This window comes from Miscanthus floridulus, chromosome 19, assembly GCF_019320115.1.
Source record: "Miscanthus floridulus cultivar M001 chromosome 19, ASM1932011v1, whole genome shotgun sequence".
In the NCBI taxonomy this organism is placed as follows: Eukaryota; Viridiplantae; Streptophyta; class Magnoliopsida; order Poales; family Poaceae; genus Miscanthus; species Miscanthus floridulus.
Genome location: NC_089598.1, coordinates 69,325,083 through 69,334,293, shown reverse-complemented (window position 1 = coordinate 69,334,293; position 9,211 = coordinate 69,325,083). Strand labels below are relative to the sequence as shown.

Here is a 9,211-nt window from a genome sequence, read left to right as displayed (position 1 = left end):
CAAGCACCATAGAAAATATTATGGTTAAACATAAATAAATTATTTATATCTATTTATTAATTTCCTTAGATAATTAGGTGATTTAAAGGATAAATAATTCTAGTCCTTAATAAATTCTCATAAAATTACTGTAGCCTACAAATGACCTCATTAGTCTACTGTATAAATTTCATGCCATTTGGATAAGTACAACTACCTCTACAAAAATGACAAGTTACATAGGCTAATTCTAACCAAAATAGTTTAGCATAGTGAAAAGTGTCAAACAACAGATTTAATATTTTTCTTATATTCCTCCAAGCATAAGAATACTGTGTAAAAATTTGCATGATCATATGTTATGTATTTTTACCCCAATTAATTTCACTAAAAACTAGCAATTAATTAAGATTAAATATGAAGACCATATTCAAAGTATGACCACTGCAAATTTAGTATTTTTGCTAGCTAGATCATGTCAACACAAGACCAGCAAAATTGGAATCACAATTTTATCACCTTTCTAGCTCAAGTTGTGCATTTAACAAGATAGAAACTATTTAAAAAAAGCATTTATCTAGCTACATTTTAGTCTCCTACAAAAATACTAGAAACAGTGCATCTCATATTTTTATCAAATACTATACTTCAATATGAAACTAACAAAATTTGGTTCACCAAAATTAGACACTCCTAGCTTGAATATGAATTTTTGAAACATGCATTCAAATCTATGAAATAAATCCAGAAAATCAGATATCATACACACTGACAGCCGGGGCCCGCAGTCAACGGGGACCCACTCGTCAGCGATACAAAACAAAGGACGGTGCTAACCGGCGAGAACTTGCCGACGGTGAGGTCTCCGGCGGTAGCGTCTTCACCACTTTACTTTCCTCAACCACGCGCATCGAATGGTAGGCCTAGCTGGCTCAGTGGCTCGCCGGAGCAAGCTCGACGGTGCCCATGGCGGACGGCAGAGGTCGACGGTGGTACGCCGGCCATCTCCAGCTATGGTACACTCAAACGAGGATAGCTACTCCATCTTGGTGACCTAGTAAAGCTACACGGCGCAGTTGAGGGCTCGGGGTGACGTCGGTGAGCTAGGCAGCGTGCATGGCCGTGCGGCGGCGCACGGAACACGGCGGTGCTCACGTTGTTCTAGCTAAACAGCGGCGAAAGGCGGGTCTCCATCATGCCATTAGTGAGGCCTAGGGTTACCCGATCTAAGACATGCGAGAAAGGAGGGAGACGGTGAACCAACTCGATGGCGGCGAGCTTGAGTGCCACGGCGGCCATCGCGGGCGCGCGCGGAGCGGCGGCTCGTTCTGGCACCGTCAAGTGGTGGTGTCATCCCTAACTCTGGCCTAAGCTTCTATACTCTAGCGCGATGCTGGACCAAAGAAAATGAAGGCCGGCGATGTTCTAGGATGGTGGGGTCATGGTGATCCGCGAGCGTGGCGGCGCTCCGATGACCACGACGGCTGCAGCGAGGCGAAATGCAGCACTACCTGAGGTCGGTAGGTGGTGCTGGTGGCTCAAGGAGGTGGAGGTGATGGTGTAGCAGCTATGGCCAAGATGAATCAGCCGGTGGAGCTACGTTAGCGGTGAGTGGTTACGGCACAGCTGCGGTGGTGCCCGGTGGTGCTCGGCGCGGTGCTACGGAGAGGCGGAGCAAAAGGGAGAAGGCGAGGGTGGGTGAGCGGAGTGAGCAGTAGGGGCGCGGCATTTATGTGCGCGCGCTGGCCTAACTGGCCAGGCCAATGTCGGCATGCTACCGCCACGCGACGCCCATGGCCTGTGGCTGGTCCTCCACTGCCGGGCGCGTAGGGGCGGGTTTAGTCGTCGCGATCGATGTCTGATAGCGTTACTTAGTGATTCAATTACTCATAATCTGTTGCGAATTAGCAAAAACTTCCTTAATGAAAGTTGTAGAGCTACATGAGATCTCCAACTTTGCTTTAATAACCATCATCTAATTCTCACTGGTTAACAAACTACAATGCTCCAAAGTGAGGTACTTTGAAACTAAAAATCATTTCCACACTTAGAAAATTTCACGTCTCAAAATAGCATTTTGTTGAAATTTGTGAGCCATTTTTGAGCATGCTATGCATCGAATTAGGCCTTGACCCAAAAATAAAAGTTGTTACCCTAGTCAAGTACTACAACTTTTATTTAGGTCACACAGCCATGCAAACATTCTAAGCTAGTGTTCAACTTTAGTCAATCTAGCATCCTAAAAATGGCATTTCAAATGAAACCAACACTTAGAAGCAAAATTGGCCTAGGTCATGAATACAAACATTGTTCTATTTACCATCCTAGATGTGTCTAATGTGATTTCATGACCTCACCACCATATCATACATTGGTCATACATGATTGCAAGCATAAACACATAAATCAACATTTCATGTGACAATGTATAAGAATGAGATGAAATTTCATATGCTTATGTTCATGAATGCTTGGATGATACTTGTGCTCATAAAATGCAAGTGCCAATTGCAATGCTTAACATAGAGGTGTTACAATTGTCATGTCCCTCCCTCTCCACCACCCACTCTTCACCTTGAAATATACTAACGCCCCTTAGACAAGGTTGACCGAGTGGTTGATTGTAGCACTAGCACGTTTTGTTTGTATAAGTGTGTTTCTAACACAAACGGTCATCCGATGACTAGAGCACCAAGCTAGCTATACCATCTGCTACTATTTGTCCATAGCACATTCATGATTTCTAGCACATTCATGATTTCTATAGTTGCAAATATTACAATGGGTTCAACTTCCAGCTGAGTTTCTCTTCAACTTTCTGTAGGTTCCTCCAGCCTATCAACCCATTCCAAGCATCAAACAGGGGCTTCCATCTAAGCTCCTCCCCTACACGGTGCCTTGCCTTGGCCTATGCCTCTGTCTCCACTTCGCAGTCTGCATCCCGAGAACAAGTAAAGAGACAGATATTTTGGTTCATTTTACCATTGGGGCTCCTAGAACTAGAGGATTGATCTTGTTCTAGTTCCTGCTCCTCCCTTTCTAGTCTCTTGGCGAAGTTCTTGGCTGCTGCAAACATGTTCCTAGGTCATTCCCACCATCTACCGAAATGCCATGGCCTTCCTTTGGTTGTGGACGGGACATGAATTCCAGCATAGGCAGCTCATGGCTCTCAACCCAGTGGATGGAGTTCACGGGGTAGAACATCACGGTTAGCTACCCTTGCATAGCATATTTCAATTAATCAGCAAAGCACTAGGTGATTTCTATGTTGTCTATTGATCCCTGGCTACCCTACACAGGTAAGCAACTAGCTTACCAGCACACACACACTCACTATGGCTAGAGGTAGAAGAATAGATTGAGAACAGCGCACACACACACTCAGCACAAGCACCAGCATTGGTCAAAGCCCTGCCCTTTGGTTTGTGGCAACTGAACTAAGTATTCTATTGCCCTTTGGATGGAATATATACAACTCTAGTTGTACCTTTACTAGGTACATAGTTGTTGGCTAACTACCTACTCCTAAGTGCAAGAGTACACCAACTACCTACTCCTAAGGTATAGGGTACACCAACTACCTACTCCTAAGGTACAGAGTATACTAACTACTCCTAGCAGTACAAAGCTTACCTCAGTCCACTACCAAGTCATGGTTGATGTAATAGCTACCAACTAATATACTAGAGGTGGCCTATTGTAATACTGCTACAGCTACAAGAACTGGTCGGCAGAGCCAATCAGTCCCCAACTCCCAACAGGAAGTGGTCGGCCGAGCCGACCAGTCTCCAACCAAGGAGAGAGTGGGGAGCAGTAGATTATGTCTAACAATTCTTCCCTAATCCTGCTGCTAGCCCGATGCCTTGACCTTATCCATGCCAATCATCTTCCTCAGCTCCATGAACCGCAGGTATCCGAGTGACTTGGTGAGGATGTCAACGAGCTGTCTGCTGGTCTCGACAAACTTGATGACGATCTTCCCTCCATCGATGTAGTCCTAGAAAAAGTGGAACTTGATGTTAATGTGCTTCCTCCGGTCGTGGAAGACATGGTTCTTAGCGAGGGCGATGGCAGGCTGGTTGTCCACCATCAGAGCTAGCGGGTGAGCTTCCTCGCCAATCAGCTCACCCAGCAGCCGGTGCAGCCATATAGCCTAGCACGCTGCTGTGGCCGCTGCGACGTACTCCGCCTCACACGTCGATAGCACCATGATCTTTTGCTTCAGCGACTGCCAAGCAATGGGGGCCGCTCCAAAGAAGACGAGCACACCGGAGGTGCTCCGTCGCCCATCAATGTCGCCCACCATGTCCGCATCGCTAAAAACAGTGAGCTCCGGCTCACCTTCCTTTACCTTGGGGGTGCCTCACTGAACACTGTGAGCCGCAACCCTCCCTTGCCGCCACTCTTGGGGAAGATGATCGCTTGATCAAGCGTCTCCTTGATGTAGTGCAACAACCTTTTCACTACCGACCAGTGATCTTTGCGCGGGTCCTCCATGAAACGGCTGACATACCCAACCGTGAACGCAATGTCCGGTCAGGTATCAGTGAGGTAGCGCAGCCTATCGACAATACTTTGGTAACGTGTTGCATCCACTTTTGTAGTAGTGCTGTGCTTGCTCAACTTCAACCGCTCCTCCATCGGAGTCACCCATGGCTTGCACTACGCCATGCCGCCATGCTCCAACAGCTTCTCCATGTAGGCACACTGACCCAGGGAGATGCTCTGCTTCCCCTACCTCACCTTGATGCCAAGGTAGTAGGAGAGCACGCCGAGATCGCTCATCTTAAAATGTGCCTCAATCTCATGCTTGAAACCGTCGATGTCCTCTGCTCGTGCTCTAGTGATGATTAAGTCATCGACGTACACAACGACGACGAGCTCCTTCTTCCCCCGTCGCCACGTGTGGAGCGCGTGCTCTGTAGCACAGCGAGTGAACCCAAGCTCTCCCAAGGTGGCATTGAGCTTGGCGTTCCATGCCTAAGGGGCCTACCGCAGCCCGTAGAGCGCCTTGCGTAGCTTGAGCACCATGTGCTCAGCCCCTTGACGGCGAAGCCCAGAGCTTGCTCGATGAAGATTGTCTCTGTGAGCTCACCGTTGAGGAATGCAGACTTGATGTCAAGGTGGTGGACACACCAGTCCTTCACTACTGCCATGGCCAATAGCAAATGAACGGACTCCATTCGTGCCACTAGAGCAAAGACTTCCTCGAAGTCGATGCCCTCACGCTGCACGAAGTCACGGGCGAAGAGCCGAGCCTTGTACTTGACAATGGCGCCGCGCTCGTCTCGCTTCACCTTGTAGACCCACTTCAAGCTGATCGGCCTACAGCCCACCGGTGGATCTACCGGCTCCCATGTGCCATTGTCCTCGATGGCCTTCATCTCTTCCAACATCGCCCGTCACCAATTGGCGTCGCGTTCAGCCACTGCGAACGTCGGTGGCTCCTCGGCACTAACAAGAAGCAGCTTTGGATCGTCGAGCAGCCAACTCGCTAGGCCTGTGGCTCCTGCATTACCGACGATATTGTCCAGCCTGCGAAACTGGACCTTCTCGCCGTCGTGGAAGGCATCCACAAACTCGCTGATGTCGCTCAGAGGGGAGGTGAACTCGATTGGTGGTCCCCGGCTTCCCTGTTCTGCCGGAGTCGTCGGCATCGCTGCTGGACCACTCGGCACCATTGCTGGAGTAGTCGGATCCACTGCTGGAGCGGTCTGCACTGCTACTGAAGTGCTCAGCATCCCCTCTACAATGCTCAGCACTCCTCCTAGAGTACTCAACACTGCCCCAGGAGTGCTCGGCTCTATTGCTGGAGTGGTCGGCACCTCCTCTCCAGCATCTCCACCACCGTGGATGACCATGCACTCGATGACAAAGATGATGGTGAAGCCGCCAGCTTCCCCCGTGCCTGGACTATCCCAGTCCCATGCCGCCTTCTCATCGAACTTCACATCCCTAGAGATCACCACCTTTGAGTCGTCACCGAACTTCACTATGCCGGTCACGTCGTCGTCGAGCTCGGAGAAGGCTGCCTTGGAGCCCGTCATGTGGTTGCTGACGCCAGAGTCTAGGTACCACCGCTGCTCCTACTCGCCACCCACATGTTCGAGGTGGACTTGGGCACACCGCTCATTGAGGTTGACAGCCTTCAGAGCCTTCCCAGGCCCTTCCACCGCCATCCCCTCTCCCTTCTCCTTGGCCTCAACGTCGTGTAGTGCATAGAACCTCGCCATCAGGAGAGTGGCCTCATCATCATCATCAGCCTATGCCAGATGAGCCTCAGTCTTCTTCTTCTGCTTGCGATTTGGGCACTCTTTTGCCCAAGCCCATCTTCCCGCAGCGTTGGCAGGTGTTGGGGTCGACATTCTTCTTCTTCTTCTCCGAAGAAGCCTTGTCGCGGCGCTTGCCATCGCCACCGCGGCTGGAGGAGGCTTCCTCGGACTTCTTCTACTTTGTCCGGGCAGCCCACTCCTCTTCTATCAGCAGCAGCTTGTCGCTGTCTGTCGTTGCTGTGGCCTGCTCCATGCGCTCGTCCACCGTCCGCAAACGACCTGTCACATCCTCAATGGTGAGGGTGGACAAGTCCAGCATCGTCTCTATGGAGAGAGCAATTTGGATGTACTTCACCGGCACGGAGTGGAGGTACTTGGAGACCGTCTCTTCTTCGTCGATGGTGATGCTGTGGCTCCTCAGCTTGCTGATGAGCGTCTGTAGGCGGAGAGAGAAATCCTCTACCGATTCACTATCCTTGAACTTGAGGTTAGCGTACTCCTACTTCAGTAGCTGGGCCGTCGCATTCTTTGCACGGTCGGAACCAATGCGCATCACCGCAATGGCCTCCCACTCCTCCTTAGCATAGCTCTTCGCCCCCAACGGCTCCCTGTGTTCTGCTGGCACAGCAGCGAGGATGGCTTCCAACGCTGACATATCGTCTTCTTCGTTGTCGGTGCCCTTGTCAATGGCATTCCAGAGCCGTCGGGCTCTGAGCTTGACCTTCATGTCACCGCCCATTCGCTATAGTTGGTGCGAGTCAGCGTCGGCCAACTGGTGCCGCTAACCTCCCGCACCATGCGCACAATGACCTCCTGTCGTGGTTGGGCAGCCACAGCAGCGCCGCTGCTGTCGCCCATCTCTAAACCGTCCGTCATCGCCAGCGGTTAGTCCAGCGACAACGCTTGTACCTTTACCAGGTCATTTGGTACGATACCACTTGTTGATCCCTGGCTACCCTGCACAGGTAAGCAATAACTTACCAGCACACACACTCACTCAATATGGCTAAAGGTGGAAGAAGAGATTGAGAATAGCACACACACTCAGCACAAGCACCAGCGTTGGCCGAAGCCCTGTCCTTTGTTTGTGGCAACTGAACTGAGTATTCCATTGCCCTTTGGATGAAATATATACAACTCTAGCTGTACCTTTACCAGGTACATAGTTGTTGCCCAACTACCTACTTCTAAGTACAAGAGTACATCAACTACCTACTCCTAAGATACAGAGTACACTAACTACCTACCCCTAAGGTACAGAGTATATCAACTACTCCTAGCAGTACAAAGCTTACCTCAGTCCACTACCAAGTCATGGCTAATGTAATAGCTACCAACTAATGTACTAGAGATGACCTATTATAATACTGCTATAGCTACCGAAACTGGTCGGCAGAGCCGATCAGTCCCAGAGTGGTCGGCCGAGGCGATCAGCCTCCAACCAAAGGAAGAACGGGGAGCAGCAGGCGTCCGGCCAGGAAACAACCAAATGACCTGAATCTGCTGCTCCAGGTCTCCAAACTGGATCTCCACGTGTGCGCTGCCGAGAACGTCGTCCATGGCGAATGTCCTAGCAGCGTGATGCACGCACTCCCGGCATCCTTTTGTGATGCGCCACAGTAGTTAGTGTGCATTCGTAGCCATCTTCTACAATAAAAAAAAATTGATGCTGGGTAGGTACCTATGCACTTGTTCTCGTCCACAAAGAGAGCTTAACTTCTCAAAGGCCCATTCCAAGAACTGTATCCGTCCCCAGTGTAACCGACTCTTAACCCCACTCTACTCCTGCCCCTTCCATCAGCATGCCTGGAAATATCTCGCATCAAAACCTTGTATGCCTCGTTCAGCAACAGCGTGTAGTCATGACCCTGAGCATTCAAATCCCAAATTCTTCTATTTTAGCTTCAGAAAATTAGCACGGAATAGAACACAATTGATATTAGAAGCTGTCAAAATAAAACTAGCAAACCCCCAAAAAAAAAACTAGCAGCTGTTCTTTTCTTGGGCACACCCAAACTATGAATGGAAGAAAAAGGGGTGAACGGAAGAATAGAAGAGCAAATGGTAGAATGAGGAAGAGGGAAACGGATGCACCTTGTAGCCGGCAATGTCTGGATGGTGCTGCTTCTGGAGTTTCGTGTAAGCGTCCTTGATTTCCTGAGGTGTGGAATGAACTGTGATACCCAGCACCTGGTAGTAATAATCCCTGGTCCTTCCCCTTGCTGTGCTGCAGCACCTGATCACACCTCTTGGTCTGTCATGGTGTGGTCTAATCAGTTCATGGTGAACTGATCCATTTCTTGGTAGCAAATGACACTGATCAGATACAGCAGAGGTGCCGAAGAAACCTACCATTTATGTATGTATTGTGGTTATTCCTTCTGTCTTTGGTTTTTCCCGGCAACTGGGGATAGTTCTATTCAGATATTTGCTGCAGATATTTCCAAATAGCTGTCCTTTTCATAGAGCAGATTTTTTTTTAGCCTGAACTCCTAGTATACAAGTTGTAGTATTTGTACTCTACACAACACACTCACACCATCACACACACGCACACCCCTAGAAGCTACAATCTATACACCTCAAACGTTCTTCTAGAAATCACCGAAGCCACACGAGCCTCGTAGACGACGGGCACACCGTAGTCCTATTGTAGCGCCACGCGAGTGTCTAAAACCTCCAAGATTATTTTTTGGGAATAAATCCCGACGGTGGGAAATCACTGAGCCGAGCAAGGCTCGAACTCAGGACCGGTGGCCTCCACACCGGGAGAGCTCTGTCCCCATAGAGTAGATATTTGCAGGAACTTTCTCAATTTCTGCACTTTTCAACAAAAGAAAACTCGACCACAGGGGGAGATGATAAGAACACGGACCGGCAAGGGGAGATCCCCGAGCACACTGCTCTAAACGGTATAACTCGTGAGAAGCTAGTTACATTTTACAAATGTTTAGAAAATA

General features: G+C 49.4%; 1 pseudogene; it reads right to left on the bottom strand.

Annotated features, from left to right (window-relative positions):
* Positions 1-2,729: 2,729 nt before the first annotated feature.
* LOC136529512 (chaperone protein dnaJ C76, chloroplastic-like) lies at positions 2,730-8,689 on the bottom strand (annotated as a pseudogene).
* Between the last annotated feature and the right edge of the window lie 522 nt (positions 8,690-9,211).